At 34.9% G+C, this 27,718-nt stretch overlaps 1 protein-coding gene and 1 long non-coding RNA gene across 8 annotated transcripts in view; one reads left to right on the forward strand and one right to left on the reverse strand.

The window, feature by feature from the left end:
* Nucleotides 1-22,670, reverse strand: part of LOC118357260 — a 44,720-nt gene extending 22,050 nt beyond the window's left edge. The window contains exons 1-2 of the long non-coding RNA XR_004820244.1: nt 22,618-22,670; nt 22,429-22,521 (exon numbers count right to left, since the gene is read on the reverse strand). This is a non-coding gene — a long non-coding RNA (uncharacterized LOC118357260). The remainder of the gene's footprint in view (nt 1-22,428; nt 22,522-22,617) is intronic.
* LOC113937823 (WD repeat containing planar cell polarity effector) overlaps nt 1-27,718 on the forward strand; it is a 435,562-nt gene that overhangs the window by 182,058 nt on the left and 225,786 nt on the right. The window lies entirely within an intron of this gene.

Consider the following 27,718-nt stretch of genomic DNA (forward strand, 5'->3'; position numbering starts at 1 on the left):
ATGTGTAGTCTCTCCTTTTTTTCTCAGAACAACTCTGTAAGAGGGTATTATCATTTGACAAATAAATAAACTATTAAGTGGCACTTTAATCTTTACCCAACAGGGAAACCTTTGGAAAACAGTCTTTTTAGAAACTAAAAAATGTTAATATATTGCTTGAATTACAATCTATGATTGAATCTTGCCTTTTTATCTGAATGACTTTAGCATATTTCAAGAAACTCTTCATCCTGAATGAGGCATTTTTCTACGTGTGAACATACGCCAAAAATATTGGGGCTGGTGTCACATTTATTTGGACATAGGGCTTTGTTCTTTGCTCTGACTATATTTTGTTTTCCTTGTTTCTGGGGAAAACTAATGAATTCACCTCCTGCCTGAAGAGCCCAAAAAGATTAATTTGAATGAAACAGATGTTTTGGAGGCATATTCTTGGTGGCCTCGCTGTCTGGCTTCTCTGACTTTATGCAGTGATTTAGTTGTGCATGAGCCTTGCATTTCAAAATGCTGGGCCCTAGGATGCTCATATCCTGCTGATGTTCACACATTCTACTAATGTGCAATTTTTTGTTTATTAATTTTTTCCTCAAATGCAGTATTCTAATTATTTTTTGGAATGTATTTTGATGAGGTGACTATTATTGTTGTTGTCATTATTATTAGACTTTAGCTTTTCTGTGTGGTTATACCTGGAATTGAATGTTTTTCCTTGGGGTATACTGCGTTTTTCACGTTTTCTTTTTTGCATGCTTTGCAATTATTTCAGTTATAATGAGTGTTTATTAGTTCTTTTGACAGTAGGCCATGTATAACATTATGAAAAAAGAAGAGTAAGTTTAGAAGAAATTAAATGAAATAGCTTAAATTGGAATTATTTTTTTGTTTAATCTGCTGCCAGGAAGTTCTCCTACTTAGGGGAAAAGGAACATGCCAAATACTTTTTTGTATTCGCAGAGTGCTAGAATTACATTACAACCTGCACCTTGTCTAGCTAGTATAATACTCTAAAAAAGTTATTAGATAATGGAATAAGTCCTAAACAGTAAAGACTATCATAAAGAATTTTAAATTAAAGATGAAGAAAAGAGCACCATGCAGAGTAGGGGTGTACCTAAGGTCACTAATTGGTAAAGCTGAGGACTGAGGTTGCCTGAGTCCAGATTAGCCTCTTTTGATAAGGAATAAAATATTACACTGATTTTAATTTCATACAGCATATAAAGTGTGAGGTCATAGTATGAGTTTGTGATAATTGACAATTATCTATGTGGGTTATTAAAATTTTTTTGCATATAATTTTGTTTTTATCTTGACATTAGAGGAAGACCATGGGTCTTTTTGTCTTTTCTTAAGTTATCTTGACAGCCTTCCTCCAAATCCAAATGAATCTAAACTTTAAAACTTATTTCTCATGTCCTTTCTTGACACCTTTTTGTATGTGTTCAAAGTGATAAATTTTCATAAAGAAATGCTTCCTATAAATGTAAATCATTGCTCTTAACATTGAAGATAGAAAGCAGAGGTACAATATTGATATGATAGCTAAATAAAATGTTTACTGTAGTAAAATTTTAAATAGATGATGCAGTCTAATTCATAAAATCATTAAGCTGGAAGACACCTATCTATAGAAGGTGTGTAAAAAAAATTCAGTGTGTTTTCCTTTACTCTCATATTCACACTTCTGAAACCAGATAGGCGGGAGTTTTTTTCCCCACACAAAGTGATTTTCTGACACCTGCTAGATGTCCTACAATTCAATTCAGTTCTGACACTAGCCAGAGTTAGCACAGACCCCACATATAAAAGGATCAGTCCCACAGTCCTAGTGTCCCTACTTCAGCTGCCATTTGCAAGTAGTAAGTCCCTGGGTTACCCACAACTTCTGTCCAACTTGGCTACAAATTGGAGTTTCCTGCTACCCCTTCCTTCCTCAGTTTCACATAACCCAGGAGAGCAGTTTACTTACTATTGCTGGTATTTTAAAGGATGTTTTAAAGGATACAAGTGAACAGCCAGATGAAGAGATGCATAGGGCAAGTTATATGGGGGAGGATGTGAAGCCTCTTTCCCTTTCCAGGAATGCCACCCTCCCAGCACCTCCACATGTTCACCAAGTTTGGAAACTCTTTCAACCCAGTCCTTTTGGATATTTATGCAGGCTTCATTACAATAGGCATGATTGATTGAATAATTGGCCATTGGTAATAATTCAATCTCCAACCCCTCTGCCCAGCCCCAGGTCTGGGGGTGGGACTGAAATTTCCAATCTTCTAATTGTGTGCTTGATTCCACTGACAACCAGCCCCCAGCCTAGGGGCTGTCACAAAGTCTTCTCTGTAATATAAACTCAGATGGGCTGAAAGGGACTTGTATGAATAACAAAAGATTTTCCTTTCAGTTAGGAAACTCTGAGGATTTTAGGGGCTCTGTGCCAGGAATGGGACAAAGACCAAATATATATTTCTTATTATAAATCACAATGTCACAGAAGGTAAATTCAGCTGTCTAAGTTCAGAAGTTGGTTGTTCATTTCTCTGTCCTCAGGAAATTGAATAGTCCTCCAGAACTACTGAATAGGAAAGTGTTAACAAGTAAGAGCTTTTCATTATAAATAAAAAGAAACTGTAATAGGAACTCCTAGATATTGATGAAATAAAAGGGCAAACATTTCAAGTAAATGTGCCACATATGAAGCTTATTTTACTAACATGGAAATATAAAGGATTAAAATTAATTTTTTCTACTTATTTCCCCTCTTAACTGTAAGACTACTGTTTTTTGACTCAAATGGTGTTAGGTGATTATGGCACAGAGTCATGCTTTTCAGTTCTTATAAAATAGTAAGCACAATGTTGGGAAAGAGAGCTTTATTGCTTAGAAATAAAAATACTATGTGAAATATTTGAGGCAGAATTTACTGATGTCTGCATTTTCCTTTGCACTGCAACAAAAAATAAGATGAATTGATAGAAAGGGAGATGGATGGATATGTGATAAAACAATATTGTAAAATGGTGATAGAATCTAGGTGGTAAATACATTCTTTCAACTTTCCTAGATGTTTGAAAATTTTTATGATAAGGTGTTGAAGGGAAATATACATTATATTGGAGTCAATATTTATATTTAGAGTTCAGGAAAAAAAGGGTAGTGTTTTGGAAATTATTCTTAGCTTTTGGAATGGTTCTTAACTTATGCAATAAATATATATGACAGGCAAAAAAATCATTTGTGACTAAAAAAGTTGTTAACCAATTTGATTTCTAAATGGCTTTTTCAGTTACATTTTTCACTAATGGAGCATACACAGTAAGTAAACCATTATGTGAAATCAATTCAAAGAATATGAATACTAGGGGCGCCTGGGTGGCTCAGTTGGTTGGATGACTGCCTTCGGCTCAGGTCATGATCCTGGAGTCCCTGGATTGAGTCCTGCATCAGGCTCCCTGCTTGGCAGGGAGTCTGCTTCTCCCTCTGACCCTCCCCCCCCTCATGTGCTCTCTCTCTCTCTCTCTCTCTCTCTCTCATTCTCTCTGTCTCAAATAAATAAATAAAATCTTAAAAAAAAAAAGCATATGAATACTAAAACAGTTACCTAAGGATATTTAGGGAACAAGACAATATTTGCATGGAAAAACTTCCCGGTCAGATCATCTAAAAATGGTGGATAATATATTTAAAATATTTGCTTAAAGCAAGGTTGAGCTGGCAGGAAACGAAGGGAAACACTCAGGTTGAAATGACAAGGATGCTTGATTCTACAAGTGAGCAAACTCTCAGTTTGCCTTGAGGGCACGTGCTGGCACTTGGCAGGGAGGAACTTGGTTTACAAAGGCTTTATACTTAAGAGTATAGGAGACAAAGCCTAGGGCTCAAGCGGAGTGGGAGATTGGATCCAAGATCCCCACATCAATCTAGTACCATTGAAGGGTAGCATCGTCTCTGAACCATAAGAGAGGAAGGTATGAATGGCAAGAAGGAATGGTGGGCCAAAAAGAATATTAAACTTGTGGGAACACAAAAATCGATAGTATGAAACATAAACACCAATGTCTAATTCAAGGGGTTCAAAATTAAGATAAAATCCTGAACAGTAACAATATATAAATCAGAAAATGAATGGAGAAGTTAAAGCATTCTATGGTCTTTATACTTTCCAAGAGGAAAATAGAGATACTGATTAATACTAGATTTTATTAAGTAAAATATACATGGTAGAATTTCTAGGGTAATCACTAAAAAAATAGAAATTGAGTACATTTCAAACAAATATAGTGAAAATGTTGGATGAGGAAAATAATTCATCCCGAAAGAAGGCAAGAATTGGGGGAGGGTACAGCATATAGGGGGAAGAAACATTAAAAAAAAAAAAAAACCAACAAACAGAAAACACACAATGAGGTGTAGAAATCAATTTTAAAAATAGTCATTATCAATGTAAGTGAGCCAAATTTTTCATTTGCAGAGATTGTTGAAACAGATTTCTCTTGTAAGTTTTTACAAAAGACATGTAAAACAAATTTAAAAACTAGAGAATGGGAAAAATTATACTAGGTAAATACCCAAAAAAAGAGCTAGCAATGTTATAGAAATAGTCTTTAGAGCAAAATCATTGGTAGAGATTACTAGAGATCAATCTCGGCAGAAAAATCGATTCACTAGGAAGATAAGACAATTCTAAATGTGTAAAACATAGCTTAAATACACATGAAATAAATTGATAAATCCACTATCATAGTTGGAGATTTTAATTCCTTTCATATGGTAATTGATAGGTTAAACAAATCAAATATCAGTAAGGAAATATAAGATTAGAACAATATAATTAAAAGCTTGATTTATTGGACATGTATAGAGTACTATATACAACATTGGAGACTATACTTTTTTCATGAACGGACAAAAACATTTTTTAAAATTGACCATGTCCTAGGCCATAAATCCTTGAAAATTTCAAAGGATTAATTAGTTGTCTTTACTCAGTAATTAATTACTGAGTGCCACATGCCAGCACTATTGTTAGAACTAGGATGATAGCAAAGAACAAAACAGACACACATACAAAAATCTATGGCATCATAAAGTTTACATTATAGTGAAAGAAACAATATGTAAATACGTAGGTAAAATACATAGTATATTAGATAATGATATGTTCCACAAAGATGAACAAAGCAGGGACAGTGGATAGGGAATATTGAATGGTGGAGTGGGTGGACTGCAGTTTTAAATAAAGTTGTCAGGGAAGGCCTCACTAAGAAGGTGAACTCTGAGTTAAATCCCAGCAGTTTCGTTGGAGCAGTGAACAGAATGGCAGAATAATAAGAGAATGGAATGGGTCAGAAAGGTAGCAGGTGGCTTGGTAATATAGGACTTTGTTGCCTATCATAAGGAATTGAGATTTTTTTCTCTTGAATAGTAGGGGAAGTCAGTAGATGACTTGGAATCAACGAGTGAATAGATGACTCAGATGCTATGTCAAGAATAGACTTTTGAAGGATAAGGGCATTTGGAAGTCTACTACAATAATTGAGTGAGAAATAGTGACCATTCAGAGCAGGTTGGCAGCAAAAGGAATGAGGACAGAGTGGTTGGATTTTGGGTATATTGAAGGTTTTGCTGACAGTATTTGCTGACAGACTGGATGAAGAACATGATAGAGAAGTCAAAGATGACATCAAGTGTTTGGACCAGAGCTACTGGAAAAATTGAGTTGCCATTGACAAGATTGGTAAGACCGCAGAAAGAACAGGTGTGTGGGAAAGGGACCTGAGATTAGTTTTGTACGTGTTGAGTTTGAGTGAGGAATTCAGAGGTGAGTTCTGAAGCAGAATTATAAAGGGAAATACATAGCCTTAACTGTTGATGATGGAAAAGAAGAAAGACTCAAAGAGCTATGCAATTTAAGAAAATTTTAAAGTACCAGTAAAATAAACTCAAAGTGGCAAAGACAATAATAAAAATATATTCAGAAATCAATGTAACAAAAAAGCAATAAGAGGATTAATAAAGCTAAGCACTTGTTTTTTGACAAGATTAGTAAAATAGAAAAATAGTGAACAGTATTAGGGATATAAAAGGGACCTAATGATAGACATACCAGAGGATTTTAAATATTGAAATAACCCTGTTTACTATGAGCAACTTCATTACACAAAACTTGAAAAATTTAGGTGATTGGACATTTTTTAAGAAATATAAAAATAACCAAAACTAACTAAAAAAGAAATCAAAGATCTGAATAGCTCTATAACCTATAAAAAATTAAATTAGTAATTAACATTTTCCCATGAAGTAAGCCACAGTCCCAGGATATTTTAACAAGTGAAGTTCCATCACTATACTCACACAATTTTTTCTTTGTTGTTTTTCTTTTAGTCCTTTTTTCAAATGTATATTTATTTACATAGTTGTAATTATTGAGTACATGAAATTTTAAAGAAAAGAATCATTTTTGTTGATTCACTATGATGGCATTCCAAGAGGCTTTTACTCTCTTTGATATGGTACTCAGATTTAAAAGATTTATTGTGGCCTTTAGAAAGTGGTCCACACACATATGAACACTTTTTTTTTTTTTTTTAAGAAAAAACGTGAAAGAATAAAAAGGGAAAATAAGCAGAAGGGAACAACAGAAAAACCTCAAGCCCTTTAACTAAAAGCACCTAGAACGATGTGCTTTTATACATGAAGGAGCTGGTTTTTATGTGGGCCCAGTTAGGGCTGGCTGGGAAGAAAAACTTGGGTATGGGGGTACTTTGGATTTCTGCCAAGGGGTGAGGGGCCTCTACCATAATGGCAATTTGAAAAAAAGTAATGAAGCTAATCAGTAAACTAGGATACCAAACAAAATCGGCAGAGTATAGGTAAAAATAAATTGAAGGCCATTTCATGAACAAATTTTATATACTTGGCTCTTCCTTAAGATTCCCCTTTTGTAGTTAGTCAGGGATGTGGCCCAAACATTTAAACTGCATTGCATTTGGCAGTCTGGCATTCCTACCGCATTACTTCCCTGTATGTAACATACCAATGAAGTTAAGTCCTTAAATTTTGTTTCTGTTGCTCACATTCTCTCTCAGATATTGTATCTAAAAATCAAAAAGGGTAAAAACTGCATTGTTAAAGAAAACCATGATTCTTTGGAAAGCTATGATAATAACCATTCTGTTTTACTAGAATTACTGTAATGGCTTTAGGGAACCCTCTTTTGTCCAGTGTGAGAGAAATAGACAAGATTCATTGTAGAGATCGAGCTAAGAGTGGGGACGGTCTGTGTATTAGACATCACATTGAATGGATGAATCTTAAACTTTTCTTAGTCATTAGTCATTAGTTATCTTTTCATCTGTGATGTACAAAATTTGTTTTCCACCAAAATTCCAGTTGTCTTTTCAGAACTGTTTGTCACTCTCAGTTTCTCTTGATGCAACTCCCCACTGTTTTCTCTGGTACTCTTATTCAATGAATGATATTCTAGGACCTGGGTAAAAGGCCATGTTTATGAGTGAATGAATTGTGTCTGCAGACCTGACTTTTTTTTTTTTTTAAGAGAGATAGAGAGAGAGTAGGGTAGGAGGGGCAAAGGGAGAGGGAGAATCTTAATCATGGAGAGCCTGGCTTGGGACTCAATCTCATGACCCTAAGATCATGACCTGAACCAAAATAAAGAGTGGGATGCTTAACCAACTGAGCCACCCAGGTGCCCCCTGATCAAGGCAGTTGTAGGCTTCAGACCCTAGAATGGCCCCGGCTGATGGCCTCCTCACACTTCTTGTCAGGAAGTCTTAGTCTCTTTCATTTGGCAGAGAGGGATTAAAAGACTCTAGGACCTGTTCATATTCCCTGTATTAAATTAATGACCTTTAGGTACCTTTGAGTATAACCCCTAGCAGCAGTTGGTATGTTCTAGGGATTAATGTGGACACTTCTATTACAAAGTTCCAGCTGTATTAAAGCTGAAGGATGAGGACAGCCTTTACCAATGTGGTAAAAATCAAAGATGTCTTACTATATAGTGAAGGACATGCATGGTATGCGCAAATTGTAGCTAGTAAGAGAGAGATGATGATTCTTGGCTATTGACACTCATGAGTGCCTTGTAAAGTCTAGGAGAAATTCTGCTTTGTTAGATATTCTGCCTTGTTGAAAGGCAACATGCAGAGAAAATACAACCAACAGTTTATTAGGCAGATGTTATTACATTTGCAGATCTCATGGCTCAGGGAAAGACCATGACATACAACGTATGAACATTAATAAACCAATTTCAGAATATGTCTACCTTTATATGAAATACATTTGCTTCCTTTGTGTTTGATAAAGTGTATACACAACTTTAATAATTCTTCATCCTTTTATTGTGTATTTAAACTTCACAGAACTCAAAAAAACTATGAACAGATGATGTAACTTTATTTCTGATTATAGTAAGTACTCTCACCCATCTGTCTCCTTCTGGAGGAAACAAGATAAGTACCATTCTGTTCCTAGTTTTTGAATTTTCCTCTCTTCCCATTCCTTCCCTACTGATAACCATGTTCAAATAATAAAATAATACTCAGCTTGCTATATATTCTGATCCTTATTAACTATCTCATTACATTTGCTAGAAAGAGATACTTAAGTTTTGTCAGTACCTGGAGAACTAAGGAGTGTCTGTCTAAATTTTAGGGAGGTAACAAATATTAGCTTTCCTTGGAAAGCTAACATGTGGGCCTCAGCAGTGTTGAAGTGGTTGGGAAAGAGACATTACTTTGGAAAAATCTTTAATGAGCATTCTGATCACATGTCATTACTACTATGCAAGGATATGTATTTGTCTTTAGTTCATTGGTTTTATAAATAAACATTGTTTAACCCTAAAGCCCTTCCATTAATTCAACTTTTCCTGATCCAGAGGACTGTGCATTGTCATTATAGTATTTTAGAACACTTAGCTATAGTTTTTTTCCAAAATAAAAATAGCTTTCTGATTGCAGAAGTAATAAATAACTTTTTTTCACAATATAATATCATTGCCCTCTTTGCATGTCAATAAATATAGATTCACATCTTGCATTATAAGGATGCACCACCATAATTGATTCAACCTATCTATGGACATGGATTATTTCCAATGTTTTGCTACTATAAACAATGCTATAATCATCATATTCATGTATATATGCTATATATATATATCTCATATACCTGCACACACACCTTTGTGCCTTTATCTGATTATTTCCTAAGAATAAATTCCTATAAGTGGAATTACCAAGTCAGAAGTTATTCTTGATATATATAGTCAAATGTTCCCCTCACCTTTTTGTGAAATTACTTATCATACCCACCGTTGAAAAATCAGTATCTTAAAACATTGACAAATATGCAGAATTTGGCATCTTTCTGATTTTATTTTTTGTGTATTCTTTCAATTAAAGTTCTTTTTAATAATTAGTAAACTATTTTTAGAGCAGTTAGGTTCACAGGAAAATTGAAAGTATAGAGATTTCTCATATACCCTCTGTCCCCATCTGCTCTAATATTAATTTCTTTTTTTACTGATGGTCATTGCACACATCTCCTATATATATTTTTGTATTATTTGTATTGTATTATTATGTGAATGGCTATTATTTAAGATGTGCTAGTTAAAGCTGAGGGCTTTATAAACATGATCATATTTAATCCCCACATCTTAGCCTCTGTTTTGTATTTTAGCCATTCTGAGAGGTGTGTAGTGATATTCAGTATAGCTTTAGTTTCCATTCCCCTAATGGATAATGATGTTGAATATCTTTTCATACAACTGTTTGCCATTAGTAGATCCTCTTTGATGAAATATCTCTATCTTTTGCCCATTTTCTAATTTTTTATTGTTATGTTTTGAGAGTTCTTTATGTTTTGATGTTTGACCTTTGTCACATATGTGGTTTGTAAATATTTTCTCTCAGTCTGTAGCTTGTCTTTCCATCCTCTTAATAGAGTATGTGGCAGAATAAAATTTTTTAATTGTGATAAAGTCCAATAGGTTAATTTTTCCTTTTATGGATAGTGCTTTTGGTGTCACATGTCTTTGCCTGGCCTTATATACCAAAGACTTTCTCTTATGTTTATTTTCTAAAAAATGTATAGTTTTACATTTTACATAGAAGACCATAATTCATTTTGGGCAATTTTTACATAAGTGTGAGATTTGGGTTGAGGCTTTTTGGTTTTTATTTTATTTTACTATTTTTTATATCCGGTTGTTTTTTATATCCAGTTGTTCTTAAAGCATTTGTTGAGAAGATTACTGCATTGATTTTGCATTGCATTGATTTTGCACCTTTGTCAAAAATCAGTTGGGCATATTTGTGTGGATCTATGTCTGGTTTCTCTATTTTATTCCACTGTTTTATATATATATCCTTCTGTCAATACCATGCAGTCTTGATTACTGTAGCTATATGAGTCTTGAAATCAGGTAGACTGATGCCTCTCTTTTTCTTTTTTTTCCAAGTAGTTCTGCTGTTCTAATTCCTTTGTCTTTCCATATAAATTTTGGAATGATTTTGTCTGTATCTAAAAAATATCTTGTTTTGAATTTGGTAGGAATTGTACTCAACTTGTTTATATTATTTTAGGCAGAACTGACACCTTTATTATGTTTAATTTCTAATCCATGAAGATAGTATATCTCTCCATTTATTTAGATTTTCTTTACTGTTTTTTTTACCAGCATTTTGTAGTTTCAGCATACAAATGCTGTACAAGTTTTGTTAGATTTGCATCCTAGTGTCTCATATTTTTTGACTAATTGTCATTGGTATTGTATTTTTGATTTTGTGTGTACATGTTCATTGTTATTATATAGAAATATAATTGATATTTGTATGTTGATCTATCCTGTGGCCTTGCTGAATTCAATTATTAATTTTAGACTTTTTTGTAGACATAGACCACCATGTAATCTGCAAATAGGGGCAGATTTCTTTCTTCCTTTTTGATATATACACCTATTATTTCCCTTTCTTCCCTAATGCACTGGCTAGAACTTCCAACACTATGTTGAAAAAGTAGTGAGAGGGGACATCCTCACCTTGTTCTCAGTGTTAGGGGAAAACATTTCAGAGTTTGACCATTAAGAACAATGTAAGGTATAGGTTTTTTAAAGATGTTCTTTGTCATTTGAGGCAGTCCTTCTCCTTTCCTGTTTTTCTGAGGGTTTTTATCATGAAAGGTTGTTGGATTTTGCCAAATGCATTCTCTGTATGACTTGATATAATTATGTGATGATTTTTCTTCTTTAGCCTGTTATTATGGTAGGTTACATTAATTAAACTAGCCTTTTATCCATGGTATAAACCCCAACTTGGTCATGGTGCATAATTCTTTTCATATTGCTGTAATCTACTTGTAATGTTTTGTCAAGAATTTTTGCATTTAGGGGTGCCTAGGTAGCTCAGTTGGTTGGGCATCCGACTCTCGGTTTCAGTTCAGGTCATGATCTCATGGTCCTGGGAAAGAGCCCTGCATTGGGCTCCCCCTTCAGCAGGGAGTCTACTTGTCTCCCTCTTTCTCTCTGCTGAGATAAATAATAGTTTTTTAAAATAATTTTTACATTTATATTCATGAGGGACTATTTATATGTAGTCTCCTTTTTTTGGTATTTTTTAAAATTTTTTTTTATTAAAAAAAAATTTTTAAGTGATATCTACACCGAGTGTGGGGCTTGAACACATGACCCTGAGCTGAAGAGTCGCATGTAATACCGACTAAGCCAACCAGGTCCCCCTTTCTTTGTTTGATTTTAATATGGGGGTAATGATAACTTTGTTATATGATTTGGGAAGTGCTCCTGCTGCTTAAGCTCTATGGAAGAGATAATGTAGAATTTCTGTTAATTTTTTAAACACTCTCAAGTGAAAAAATCTGGGCCTAGAGATTTCTTTTTTAGTTGGTTTAAAATTATGAATTCGATTTCCTTAAAGTTATAGAGCTATGCAGATTATCTGTTTCATTTTGGATAGGTTTTGATAGTTTGTACTTTCTGAAGAATTGCTCCATTTCATCTAAAATGTCAAATTTATGTGTGTATGTTGTTTGTAATATTCCCTTACTAACTTTTGAATGTCTATAGTGTCTGTAGTGATAATCCCTGTTTCATTCTTGATATTGGTAATTTGTGTCTTCTTTCTTTATTTGTTAGTCTTGCTAGAGGTTCTTCAATTTTATTGCTCTTTTTGAATAAATAGCCCTTTGTTTCACTTATTTTTTTTTCAATTTCATTGATATCCACTCATCTTTATTATTTTTATCCTTATTGCTTTGGGTTTATTCTGCTCTTCTTTTTCGAGTTTCTTGAGGTGGGAGCTTAGATTATTTTTCTGTGGGTGATGTTTAATTTAATTAATTTTATTTTAGAAGAATTTATTATCAAAGTATAGTTGATATACAATATTATATCAGTTTCAGGTGTACAACATAATGATTCAACAATTCTATATATTACTTAATGTATATTACTTATTTTACATCACCACAATAAGTATAGTCACTAAGGAAGCTTAGATTATTGAATTCAGACTTTTCCTCTATTCCAATATGAGCATTTAGTGCTATAAATTTCCCTCTAATAACTGCTTTCACTGTGTCTCACACATTTTGATATGTTGTCTTTTCATTTTCATTCAGTTAAATTCTTTTGTTTATTTTACATTGAGACTTCTTTAGCCCATTGATTATTTAGAAGTGTGTTGTTTATAAGTGGAGATTTTCCTATTTATTATCTGTTACTGATTTCTAGTTTGATTCCATTGTGGTCAGAGAACACACTTTATGATTTCACGTCTTTTACATTTGTTAAGGTTTGTCTTATGACCAGGATATCTAGGAAAGAATGTATGCTCTGATGTTGCAGGGTGGAATGTACTATAACTGTCAACAGATCAAGCTGGTTCATGGTGCTATTGAGTTATAACATGACTACTGATTTTCTGTCTAGTTAGTCTATCCATTTTGAGAGAGGAATGTTTAAGTCTCCAACCATAATTGTGATTTGCCTATTTCTCTTTTCAGTTTTATCAGTTTTTCCTCACATATTTAAAACGCTTTGATGTTTGATATATATACTCTGTCTTTATGGTGGAATGACTTATCCATTACATAATCTCTCTGTCTCTGGTAATTTTCTTTGCTCTTAAGTCTTTATCAGATGTCAATATAGACACTTCTTTATTTTTATTTGTGTTGCATAATATTTTTTCCATCCTTAAGTTTAACCTGCCTATATTATTGTATTTGAAGTGAGTTTCCTAGAGACAAGGTATAAGTGGGTCATGTTTTTATTTTAATGTATGTATGTATTTAAATTTAAGTTAGTTAACATAGTGTAGTATTGGTTTCAGGAGTAGAATTTAGTGATTCATCACTTACATATAACACCCAGAGCTCATCCCAACAAGTGCCCTGCTTAATGCCCATCATACGTTAAGCTCATCCCCCACCAACCTCCCCTCCAGCAACCCTCAGTTTGTTCTCTGCAGTTAAGAGTCTTATGGTTTACCTCCCTCTCTGTTTTTATCTTATTTTATTTTTCCTTCCCTTCCCCTATGCTAATCTGTTTAGTTTCTTAAATTCCACATATTAGTGAAGTCACATGATAAATATTTGTCTTTCTCTGACTTATTTCGCTTAGCATGATACACTCTAGTACCATTCACAAAGTTGCAAATGGCAAAATATATATGACACACATATATATATGATCCATCTTCTTTATCCATTCATCAGTTGATAAACATTTGGGCTTTTTCCATAATTGGCTATTGGTGATAGTGCTGCTTTAAACATTGAGGCATATGCTCCTTCGAATCATCATTTTTGTATCCTTTGGATAAATACTTCGTAGTGCAATTGCTGGGTCATAGGGTAGTTCTATTTTTAACTTTTTGAGGAACCTCTGTACTGTTTCCCAGAGTGGCTGCATCAGTTTGCATTTCCACCAGCAGTGCAAAAGGGTTTCCCTTTCTTTGCATCCTCGCCAACATCTGTTGTTTCCTGACTTGTTAATTTTAGCTATTCTGACCACTGTGAGGTGGTATCTCATTGTGGTTTTGATTTGTATTTCCCTGATGTTGAGTGATGTTGAGCATTTTTTCATGTGTCTGTTAGCCATTTCTGTGTCTTCTTTGGAGAAATGTCTGTTGATGTCTTCTGCCCATTTCTTAACTGGATTATTTATTTTTGGGGTGTTGATTTTCAGGAGTTCTTCTATATAGATTATATATAGATAGATATAGATATTCTGGATATTAGCTCTTTATCAAATATGTCATTTGCAATATCTTCTCCCATTCCATTGTTGCCTTTTAATTTTGTTGAATGTTTCCTTCACTATGCAGAAGCTTTTTATCTTGGTGAAGTCCCAATAGTTTATTTTTGCTTTTGTTTCCCTTGCCTTAGGAGACATATCTAGGAAGAAATTGCTACAGCTAATATCAAAGAGGTTGCTGCCTGTGTTCTCCTGTAGGATTTTGATAGCTTCCTGTCTCACATTTAGGGCTTTCATCCATTTTGAATTTATTTTTGTGTATGGTGTGAGAAAGTGGTCCAGTTTGATTCTGCATGTCATAGTCCACTTTTCCCAATACCATTTGTTAAAGAGACTGTCTTTTTTCCATTGGATATTCTTTCCTGCCTTGTCGAAGATTAGTCGACAATAGTTGAGGGTCCATTTCTGGGCTCTCTATTCTGTTCCATTGATCTATGTGTCTGTTTTTGTGCCAGTACCATACTGTCTTGATGATTACAGCTTTGTAATACAGCTGGAAGTCTGAGATAGTGATGCCTCCTGCTTTGCTTTTGTTTTTAAACATTACTTTGGCTATTTGGGGTCTTTTCTGGTTCCATACAAATGTTAGGATTGTTCATTCCAGCTCTGTAAAAAATGCTGGTGTTATTATGATTGGGGTTGCACTGAATGTGTAGATTGCTGTGAGTAGTATAAACATTTGAATAGTATTTGTTCTTCTAATCCATTAGCATGGATGTTTTTCCATTTCTTGTGTCTTCTTTAGTTTCTTTCATAGTGTTTCACAGTTTTCAAAATACAGATCTTTTACCTCTTTGGTTAGGTTTATTCCTAGGTATCTTACCGTTTTTGATACAGGTGTAAATGAGATCGATTCCTTGATTTCACTTTCTGCTGCTTTATTATTGGTGTATAGAAATGCAACAGATTTCTGTACATTGATTTTATATCCTCTGTCTTTGCTGAATTCATGTATCAGTTCTAGCAGTTTTTTGGTTGGAGTCTTTCGGGTTTTCTACATAAAGTATCATGGTCATTTGTGAAGAGTGAAATTTGACTTCTTCCTTGCTGATTTGGATGCCTTTCATTTCTCTTTGTTATCTGATTGCTGAGGCTCGGACTTCTAGTACTGTGTTGAACAACAGTGGTAAGAGTGGACATCCCTATTGAGTTCTTGACCTCAAGGGAAAGGCTCTCAATTTTTCCCCATTGAGGGATATTAGCTGTGGGACTTTCCTATATGGCTTTTATGATATTGAGGTGTGTTCCCTCTATCTCTACTTTGCTTAGGGTTTTTATCAAGAAAGGATGCTGTATTTTGTCAAATGTTTTTTCTGCAGCTATTAAGAGGATCATATGGTTCTTATCCTTTCTTTTATTATTGTGGTGTATCACATTGATAGATTAGCAGATATTGAACTACCCCTGTAGCCTAGAAATAAATCCCACTTGGTCATGGTGAATAATCCTTTTAAATTACTGTTGGATTCTATTGTTTAGTATCTTGATGAGAATTTCTGCATCCATGTTCATCAGGGATATTGGTCTGTAATTCTCATTTTTAGTGGAGTCTTTGTCTTATTTGCAATCAAGGTAATGTTGGCCTCATGGAAAGAGTTTGGAAATTTTCCTTCTATTTCTATTTTTTGGAATAGTTTAAGAAAATAGATATTAATTCTTCTCTTAAATACTTCATAGAATTCATCTGTAAAGCCATCTGGCCCTGGAGGGTTTTTTTTGTTGGGAAATTTTGATTACTGATTCAATTTCTTTGCTGGTTATGGGTCTGTTCAGTTTTCTATTTTGTCCTGTTTCAGTTTTGGTGGTTTATATGTTTCTAGGAATGTATCCATTTCTTCAAGATTGCCCAAGTTTTTGGCATATAATTGCTCATAATCGTCTCATAATTGTTTGTATTTCTTTGGTGTTGGTTGTGATCTCTCCTCTTTCAGTCCTGATTTTATTTATTTGGTTCCTTTCTCTTTTTATAAGTCTGGCTAGGGGTTTCTCAATTTTTTTAATTCTTTGAAAGAACCAGCTCCTAGCTTGGTTGATCTGTTCTACTACTGTTTTTTTTTTTTTAATTTCTCTTATCATTGATTTCTGCTCTAATCTTAATAATTTCCCTTCTTCTGGTTTTAGTCTTTATTTGCTGTTCTTTCTCCAGCTCCTTTAGGTGTAAGATTAGGTTGTTTGAGACTTTTCTTGCTTCTTGAGAAAGGCCTGTATTGCTATATACTTCCCTCTGTGACTGGATTGCCTTTGCTACATCCCAAAGGTTTCAACTGTCATGTTTTCATTTTCATTTGCTTCCATGTATTTTTTTATTTCTTGTTTAACTTCCTGGTCAGCCCATTCATTCTGTAGTAGGATGTTCTTTACCCTCCATGTATTTGTGGTCTTTCCAAATTTTTTCTTGTGGTAGACTTCAAACTTTCATAGCGTTGTGGTCTGAAAATATTCATGGTATGATCTCAGTCTTTTTGTACTGGTTGAGGCCTAAGATTTGTGACCCAGTATGTGATCTATTCTGGGGAATGTTCCATGTGTACTCAAAAATCATGTGTTTTCTGCTGCTTTAGGATGAAATGTTCTGAATATATCTGTTAAGTCCCTCCGGTCCAGTGTGTCATTCAAAGCCATTGTTTCTTTGTTGATCTTCTGCTTAGATGATTTGTCCATTGCTCTGAGTGGGGTGTTAAAGTCCCTTACTATTATTGTATTATTATCAGTGATTATCAGTGAGTTTCTTTAAGTTTGTCATTAACTGATTTATATATATGTCTACTCCCAAGTTCGGGTATGAATATTTACAATATTTAGATTTTCTTGTTGGATAGACCCCTTTATTATGATATAGTGCCTTTATCTCTTATTATAGTCTTTGGCTTAAAATGTAGTTTGTCTGATATAAATAGGCTACTCCAGCTTTCTTTTGATGTCCATTAGCAGGATACATGGTTCTCCACCCCCTCACTTTTAATCTGGAGGTGTCTTTAGGTCTAAGATGACTTTCTTATAAGCAGCAAAGCAATGGGTCTTGTTTTTTTATCCATTCTGTTACTCTTTGTCCTTTGATTGGAGCATTGAGTCCATTTACATTAAGAGTAATTACTGATAGATACGAATTTAGTGCCATTTACACCTGTAAAGCCACTCTTCCTGTAGATTGTCTCTGTTCCTTTCTAGTCTTTATTGCTTTTGGTCTTTCTTTCCCACTCAGAATGATCCCCATTGATATTTCTTGCAGAGCTGGTTTAGTGTTCATGATCTCCCTTTAGTCTTTGCTTGTCTTGGAAACTCTTCATCTCTCCTTCTATTCTGAATGACAGCCTTGCTGGATGTAGTATTCTTGGCTGCATATTTTCCCATTTAGCATGTTGAATATATCATGTCACTCTTTTCTGGCCTGCCAAGTTGCTGCGGACAAGTCTGCTGCTAGCCTTATGTGTTTACCCTTGTAGATTAAGGACCTCTTGTCTCTAGCTGCTTTCCAAATTCTCTCTTTATCGTTGTATTTTGCAAGTTTCACTATGACATGTCTTGGTGTTGACCTGTTTTTGTTGATTTTGAGGGGAGTTCTCTGGGCCTCTTGGACATGAATGCCTGTTGTCTTCCCCAGATTAGGGAAGTTCTTCAGCTATAATTTGTTCAAATAAACCTTCTGCCCATTTTTCCTACTCTTCTGGGGATTCCTATGATGTGGATATTATTGCACTTTGTGGAATCGCTGAGTTCCCTAAGTCTATATTTGTGATCTAACAGTTTTCTTTCCCTCTTTTCAGCTTCATTATTTTCTATAATTTTATCTTCTCTATCACCTGTTCATTCCTGTGCTTCTTCCATCCTTGTTGTGATTACATCCAGTCAGTTTTGCATATCAGTTATAGTATTTTTTATTTCAGGCTGATTAGTTTTTAGGTCTTCTAACTCTGCAGCAGGGTTTCTCCGGTGTCTTCTATGCCTCTTTCAAGCCCAGCTACTATTCTTATGACCATTGTTCTGAATTCTTGTTCAGAAATCCCTGGCTGTGATTTCTTCTTGATCTTTCTTTTGTGGAGAATTCCTCTGTCTTGTCATTATTTCTAGGTTTCTGTCTTTGCGTGTTATGAAAGTTTGTTATGTTTCCTGCTCTGGAGAGTAATGCCATGTTAAGAAGTGGTCATACACTGTCCAGGGCCTGGTGCTTCAGGAAGTGTTTCTGGTGTATGCTGTGTGCACCCTGTTATTGTGTTTTGGCTCCTCTTTCCCACAGGTCAGTCCTCTGCATAGTTCCTCCTTGCTTGCAGTGGGGAGTGTTTGGACTTTTAATTAGGTATGCTTTGATATGTTTGTTAAGCCTGATTTGAAAAAAACAAACAAACCTGATCCAAAAAACGAGAAAAGGAAACAAATGTTATCTGCCCCCTGTGCACACCTGTGTCCCCTGCTGTTGAAAGGACACTCAGTGGTGCCCAGTAGGCCTTTTGTCCTTGGAGAGGCAATATATTCTTTTCCAAATGTGTAGCAGGAAGGGGAATGTTCTCTTCCAGTACAACCCACAGGATCCCCACACCATGGCATCTTGAGTGAACCCTACACACTGTTCTCTCTCCTGCTCTCTCCCTCTCTCTCTGACTTCTGTCTATGAAAAGGGCTCTCTCCCCTCTGCAGCACCCTGGCTTTTCTCTCCCCCAGTTCACATCTGTGAACCTCACACCTGCCATGTTCTGTCCCTCCAATTGTGCAGATTGTCTTCTTAATTCTCAGATCAGTTTTCTAGTTGTTCAAAATGATTTGATGTTGATCTAGCTGTGTTGAAGGATGAGGAAAGCCCAGGCTCCCTTCTACTACTCCACCATCTTAACTCCTCCGGGGTCATGTTTTTAAATCAACTATGCCATTCTCTCTTTTAGTAGTTATATTTAGACTGTTTTCATTTAATGTGATTATTGATATGTTTAAGTTTAAAGGCTGCAATTTTTGTTTGTTTTCTGTTTTTGCTCTCCCTTTTTTATTTTACTATTTTTTCTGCCTTCATATATTACTTGAACATTCTTGAGAATTCCAATTTTATTTACCTAGATTGGTTTTTTTATTAAGATGAAATCAACATAATTTAAAAATTCACCATCTTAAGCATTTTTATGTGTATAATTGTTTTTTAGTATATGACCACCACCTCTAATTCAAAACATTTTCATTATACTGAAGATAATCTCCATGTACATTAGGCAGTCATTCCCCAGTCTTCCCTCTCCCTAACTCCTGGAAGTCACTAATCTCTCTGCCTCTATGATGGTTTCTATTGTGAAAATTTAATATAAATGGAATCAGTTGTTCATTTCACTTAGCATATTTTCAACATTCATCGATGTTGTAGCATGTATCAGTATTTCATTCCTTTTTATAATATTCCATTCTATGGATATACTACATTTTGTTTATCCATTCATCAGTTGATGGACAGTTGCATTGTTTCCACTTCTGGGCCATTATGAATAATGCTGCTGTGAACATTTCTATACGAGTTTTTCTGTGAGCACATGTTTTCAATGGTCCTGTGGAATTGCAAAGTTATATGGTAACTCTATATTTGGCCATTTGAGGATCTGCCAGATTGTTTTTCAAAGTATTTGCATCATTTTACATTCTCACCAGCAATATATGGGGGTTCTAGCATTTCCACATCCTTGCCAACACTTGTTATCTGACTTCCTGATTATAACCATCCTGGTGGGTATGAAGTGGTATCTCATTGTTGGTTTGATTTACATTTCTATAATGATTAATGATGTTGGACATCTCTTTATGTGCTTTTTGGTCATTTGTATATCTTCTTTGGAGAAATATCCAAGTTCTTTGACCATTTTTTATTGGGCTGTTTTTCTTGTTGTCGAGAATTCTTTATACATTGTAGATTGTAGACTCTTATCAGATATATGATTTGCAAATATTTTCTCTCATTCGGTGGGTTATTTTTTCACTCTTTTGATAGTGTTTAATGTGCAGAAGTTTTTAATTTTGATGAAGTCCAGTTTATTGCCTTTTGTTTCTTGTGCTTCTGGTGTCATATTTAAGAAATCATTGTCTACTTCAAGGTCACAAAGATTTACTCCTGTGTCCTTCAATGAATTTTATAGTCTTAGCTCTTATTTTCATGTCTTTGATCCATTTTGAGTTAATTTTTATATATGGTGTAAAGTAGTGATCTAAATTTATTCATTTACCTGTGGATATCCAAATTTCCTAGTATCATTATTATCTAGCAGGAATGAAAGTTCCATTTCCCTACTCAGCCTTCTCTGACATCACTCTGAGGAGCAGGGTAGGAGGGATAGAGCTCCTGTTTCAGTCCCTAAGGTTGGAAGTCATAGGCCTTTGCTGGCATGGGTGGGGGCACAGTTTTTCTGGTTATTTGGCTGGAGTAAAACAGTTATTTCTAAAGAGGATTTTTTATTTTATTTTATTTTATTTTATTTTATTTATTTTATTTATTATTTTATTTATTTTATTTTAATTTAATTTTATTTATTTAATTTTATTTATTTTATTTTATTTATTTTATTTTATTTTATTTATTTTATTTTATTTTATTTTATTATTTTATTTTATTATTTTATTTTATTTTATTTTATTTTATTTTATTTATTTTTTTATTTTATTTTCAGTCTTGGTAGACTGTCCTTTCTTGGTTCTTTGGATAAAGGATCAGGGTTTTTGGGGTGCTTTTTCTTTCTCTGTACCTATTGGCATTTTGGGATTGCTGACTTATTCAGCTTCAAGTCGGAATGTATGAGGCAAAAAGAAAATCCAGAAACACCATTGTGTCGTTCCTTGGGTCCCAAGTTCTCTAAGCTGGTTTGCCTTTTTCTCCCCACCTTTCAGTCTTCTTATGTTTGTTTTTATATATACTGTCCAGGTTTTTAAATTGTACTTAGAGGGAGATGTAGGAAAAATATTTCTATCATATATTCCCAGCAGTGGAAGCCTCTTAACACATTTTTAAAAACCCTAAAAGCCCTGTCCATTGTTGCCATTACTTTCACAGTTAAAAAAGGAAATTGTATAATCTTTCTATAATCTCCTGTAGGCCAGGGTGGCCTTACTGGGTTTCTCTAATAGGTCATAGCTGTTTTTAAGGCAATCTGACCTGCTTCTCAGAATGATGTCAGCAAAGGTCTATGATTTCCAACTTCCAAAGACCTACTTATGACTTTTCTACCATGTGTTTTCCTTTAAGAAGATTTAGCAGAAAGTATAAGTTCCTTTCACATATTACTACTATCATTGTTATTGTTGTCCTCAATTTCACCCAAGGAATGGATCTTTAGTCATCCATGCCCTTAACATTTAGACCAACCACTTCACTAACTTCTCCCTCTCCCTTTCATTGTGATGTGCCATACTCTGTGATGATATATAGTAGCATCTGTAGATTTTTAGATATGTAGCTTGATAGGAAATAGCAACTCTTCTCATTTTCTGGTGTGTTATCAGTATAGATCAGTGATTCTTTTTTTTTTTTTTTAAGATTTATTCATTTATAGGTGCCTGGGTGGCTCAGTTGGTTAAGCAACTGCCTTCAACTCAGGTCATGATCCTGGAGTCCCAGGATCGAGCCCCACATTGAGCTCCTTGCTGAGCAGGGATTCTGCTTCTCCCTCAGACCCTCCCACCTCTCATGCTCTTTCTCTCTTGCTCTCTCTCTCAAATAAATAAAATCTTAAAAAAAAAGATTTATTCATTTATTTTAGAGAGAGAGCACAGAAGGAGGGGGACGGGCAGAGGGAGAGAGAAAATCTCAAGCAGACTCCCCACTGGATGTGGAGCCTGATGTGGGGCTTGATCTCACCACCCTGAGGTCATGACCTGAGCTGAAATCAAGAATTGGCCACTTAACGGGCTGAGCTACCCAGGCATCCCTAGATCAGTGGTTCTCAACTGTACCCTGAAAAATTTCACAGATATTCTGCCAAACTTTGATGAACATATAATGACCTATTTTGCTAAAGCTATATAGCCATCCTATTATAGTGTTATTCATTAAATGGGACACTGAGAAGAACGAGCCATACAACATTATATAGATGGGATATTCATTTTTGCCAATAAAACATTAATTTCATTAATGCTAATTTGCAAGAGAAAAAGTGTTTTTGTTTTACCTGAGAAATTTGTCTTGTCAGCATATGAAACAGTTCAGTCAGTTTAGTAAAAAATTCTGCATAGAAAGACTGTTGAATCACAGATCTGTACTTCTGAAACAAATAACGCAACATATTTTAAGAAAAAAGAAAAAGAAGAAGATAACAGAAGAGGAAGAAAAGGGGAGTATGTCAGAGGGGGAGACGAACCATGAGAGATGATGGACTCTGAAAAAGAAACTGAGGGTTCTAGAGGGGAGGGGGGTAGGGGGATGGGTTAGCCTGGTGATGGGTATTGAGGAGGGCACGTTCTGCATGGAGCACTGGGTGTTATGAACAAACAATGAATCATGGAACACTGCACCAAAAACTAATGATGTAATATATGGTGATTAACATAACAATAAAAATTAAAAAAAAAAAATTCTGCATAGAGAAAGACAGTGCTGAGAGGTGATGACTGAGAATATTTTTGTTTTGTTTTAATTTACTCAAATAATTGTTTTCATCCATCTAGTGAAATATAAGTTGACTACATGAAGAGAAATTTAATTATTTAATAAGATCACAATTAGGAATGAATTTACTTGTTCTTATGTTATGGTTCTAACATACCACAAAAATCAGTTACATCAATTTCTCTTCCAATTGCTGGTATAGCAAACATTTCCCTTTAGAAATAAAAAGTTCACTTTGGCTATAGATCATAGAGATAAACTATGTGGAGGTAATTCGCTGAGACATCCCCACTTTCTTCCCTGTCCCCAGTGAATAAAATCATTTGAATAAGGTGATTCCTTCAAAGGGGAGAGCCACTCACCTCTATGAGAACTTGTGTGATCTCAATATAGAATTTCCATGAGCATGGAATGTTTTCAATTTCTTTGTGTCTTCCTCAATTTCTTTCATGAGTGTTCTATAGTTTTCTGAGCGTAGATCCTTTGCCTCTTTGGTTAGGTTTATTTCTAGGTATCTTACGGTTTTGGGCCCAATTGTAAAGGGGAATGGCTCCTTAATATCTCTTTCTTTTGTCTTGTTAGCATATAGAAATGCAACTGATTTCTGTGCGATGATTTTAGATCCCGCCACTTTACTGAATTCCTGTATGAGTTCTAGCAATTTTGGGGTGGAGTCTTTTGGGTTTTCCACATAGAATATCATGTCATCTGCAAAGAGTGAGAGTTTGACTTCTTCTCTGCTGATTCAGATGCCTTTTCTTAGTTTTTCTTGTCTCATTGCTGAGGCTAGAACTTCTAGTACCAATCCATGCTCATGGATTGGAAGAACAAATATTGCTAAAATATCTATGCTACATAGAGCAATCTATACATTCAATGCAATCCCTATCAAAATACCATCAACTTTTTTAACTGAGCTGGAATAAATAATCCTAACATTTGTATGGAACCAGAAAGGACCCCAAATAGCCAGAGGAATGTTGAAAAAGAAAAGCAAAGCTGGTGGCATCACAATTCCGGACTTCAGGCTCTATTATGAAGTGGTGATCATCAAAACAGTATGGTACTGGCACAAAAACAGATACATAGATCAAAGGAACAGAATAGAGAACCCAGAAATGGACCCTCAACTCTATGGTCAGCTAATCTTCAACAAAGCAGGAAAGAATATCCAATGGAAAGAAGACAGTCTCTTCAACAAATGGTGTTGGGAAAACTGGACAGCCCCATGCAGAAGACCATTTTTCTTACACCATGCACAAAAATAGACTCAAAATGGATGAAAGACCTAAATGTGAGACAGGAATCCATCAAAATACTAGAGGAGAACACAGGCAGCAACCTCTGTGACCTCGGCCTCAGCAACTTCTGGCTAGACACGTCTCCAAAGGCAAGGGAAACAAAGGCAAAAATGAACTATTGGAACCTCATCAAAATAAAAAGCTTCTCCACAGTGAAGGAAACAGTCGACAAAACCAAAAAACAACTGATAGAATGGGAGAAGATGTTTGAAAATGTCTTATCAGATAAAGGGCTAGTATTCAAAATCTATAAAGAACTTATCAAACTCAACACCCAAAGAACAAATAATCCAATCAAGAAATGGGCAGAAGACATGAACAGACATTTCTCCAAAGAAGACATACACATGGCCAACAGACACATGAAAAAGTGCTCAAATCACTTGGCATCAGGGAAATCCAAATCAAAACCACAATAAGATACCACTCCACACCTGTCAGAATGGCTAAAATTAACAGGAAACAACAAATGTTGGTGAGGATGCAGAGAAAGTGGAACCCTCTTACACTGCTCGTGGGAATGGAAACTGGTGCAGCCACTCTGGAAAAGTGTATGGAGGTTCCTCAAAAAGTTAAAAATAGAGCTACCCTACAACCCAGCAATTGCACTACTAGGAATTTATCCCAAAGATACAAATGTAGTGATCCAAAGGGGCACATGCACTCCAACATTTCCAGGAGCAATATCCACAATAGCCAAACAATGGAAAGGACCCAGATGTCCATGGACAGGTGAATGGATAAAGAAGATGTGATATATATGATGGAATACTACTCAGACATCAAAAGAATGAAATCTTGCCATTTGCAATGATGTGGATGGACCTAGAAGGTATTATGCTAAGTGAAAGAAGTCAATCAGAGAAAGACAATTATCATATAATATCACTCATATGTGGAATTTAGGAAACAAAACAGGATCATAGTGGAAGGGATGGAATAATAAAACAATAGGAAATCAGAGAGGGAAACAAATCATAAGAGACTCTTAATCATAGGAAACTGAGTGTTGCTGGAGGGGAGAGGTGTGGGGGATGGGGTAACTGTGTGTTGGACATTAAGCAGGGCATGTGATACAATCAGCACTGGGTATTATATAAGACTGATGAATCACTGACCTCTACTTCTGAAACTAATAATACATTATATGTTAATTAATTGAATTTAAATTTAAATTTAAAAAACAGCAAAAAAAAGGGATTCCTCTGATCTAATTAATGAATACATCCATCACCTCACTTATTTATCTATTTATTTATTTGTTTATTTTTGGTGAGTACATTTAAGTTATACTCTGTAACATATTTCAATAAGGCAGTACAGTATTATCAACTATAGTCACCACATTATACATTAAATCCTGAGACCTTATTTATCTTAGAGCTGAAAATTTATACCCTTTTATAAACATCTCCCTGTTTTCCCTACCCTGCAGCCTCGGGCAACCACTTCTTTAATCTCTGTTTCTATGAGTTTGACTTTTTATTTAGATTGCACGTATAAGTGATACCACACAGTATTTGTCTTTATCTGAGTTATCTCACTTAGTGTATTACCCTCAGGGTCCATCCATGTTATTGCAAATTTTAGGATGTCCTTCTTTCTTGTGGCTGAATAATATTCCATTGTATACATATAAACCACATCTTCTTTATTCATTCATTCATTCCCAAGAATGCTTATATACAATATGAGACATAGATTTAGTAGAGTAATGAAATCACATGTACTATTGATTTGTTCACTGTTACTTTTTGTTTGTTTGGTATCAGTTTTTCCTAAAATAAATTGCTTTTTGAAAATCTTTTCTTGAGGGCGCCTGGGTGGCTCAGTTGGTTGGGCGACTGCCTTCGGCTCAGGTCATGATCCCGGAGTCCTGGGATCAAGCTCTGCATTGGGCCCCTGCTCAGCGGGGCACCTGCTTTTGCCCCTCCTCCCTGCTCGTGCTCGCTGTCAGTGTCTCTCTGTCTTAAATAAATAAATAAAATCTTTAAAAAAATAAATAAAATTTCAGATGAACTTTAGGGTCCTATTGTTAAGTTCTAAACAAACGAAATCTCATAAGGATTTTGATTAGAATAGCATGAATAAGGGCACCTGGGTGGCTCAGTTGGTTAAGTGGCTGCCTTTGGCTCATGTCCTGATCCCAGGGTCCTGGGATTGAGTCCTGCATCAGGCTCCCTGCCCAGCAGAGAGCCTGCTTCTCCCTCTCTCTCTGCCTGCCTCTTTGCCTACTTGTGTTCTCTCTCTCTCTGTCAAATAAATAAATAAAATCTATAAAAAAAATAGAATAGCATGAATATATGGATTAATTTTAGGAAGAATCAACATCTTTGTAATATTGAATTCTTCTGTTCAGTAACAGATTTCTCTCTCTTTATTCAAGTTTTCCTTTACATCCCCAGATATATTTTTATTTGCATATGTTTCATGTTTACTCCTACATATTTTATTGTATTTTTTGCTATTATGGGTAGGACATTTTTAAATTAAACTTCCTAATTTATTATTTCTGGTATATCAGAAACTATTGATGTTTGTATACTAATTTTTTAGTGGATTACCTTTCTGAACATTCAGTTATTTTGTCTATCCAAAGTGGACAGTCATGTTGTCTACAATAATCATCATTTTCTCCTTTATTTATACTGCTCATTCTTGTCTAGTAAATAACAGTGGCAATAAGATACTCTTAATTGTGACTTCAATGGAAATGTTGCTATTCCTTCATAATTTAGAATGATACTGAGTTGTTTTGAAATACATACTGGTTTTTAAAATTTTATCAAGGTTTTTATTTTAATTCCAGTATAGTTAGCATACAGTGTTCTGTTAGTTTCAGGTGTACAATATAGTCATTTAACAATTCTATACATTACTCAGTGCTCATTAGAGTAAGTGTACTCTTTAATTCCCATCATGTATTTCACCCATCCCCCACCCATAACCATCAGTTCTCTCTAATTAAGAGTCCGTTCTTCTTTCGCCTCTTTCTCTTTTCTATTTGTTCATTTGTTTTGTCTCTTAAATTCTCCATATGAGTGAAATCATATGGTATTTGTCTTTCTCTGACTTATATCACTTAGGATAATATTATTTAGCTCCATCTATGTCATTGCAAATGGCAAGATTTCATTCTTTTTGATGGCCAAATAATATTCCATTATATATATAAAATGGAATATCTATCTATCTATCTATCTATCTATCTATCTATCTATCTATCTATCTATCTGAAATATACCACCTCTTCTTTATCCATTTACCTATTGATGGAAACTTGGGCTGCTTCCATAGCATAGTTTGGCTATTGTAAATAATGCCGCAGAAAACACAGGGGTGCATATATCCTTTCGAATTAGTATTGTTGAAATCTTTGGGTAAATACCCAGTAGTGATTGCTGGATCATAAAGTAGTTCTATTTTTAATGTTTTGAGGAAATTCCATACTGTTTTCCACAATAGCTACACTAGTTTGCATTCCCAACAATAGTGCACAAGGGTTCTAATTTCTCCACATCTTCCCCAGTAGTTGTTATTTTCTGTTGTTTA

The sequence above is a fragment of the Zalophus californianus genome, chromosome 8 (assembly GCF_009762305.2).
Source record: "Zalophus californianus isolate mZalCal1 chromosome 8, mZalCal1.pri.v2, whole genome shotgun sequence".
NCBI lineage: Eukaryota > Metazoa > Chordata > Mammalia > Carnivora > Otariidae > Zalophus > Zalophus californianus.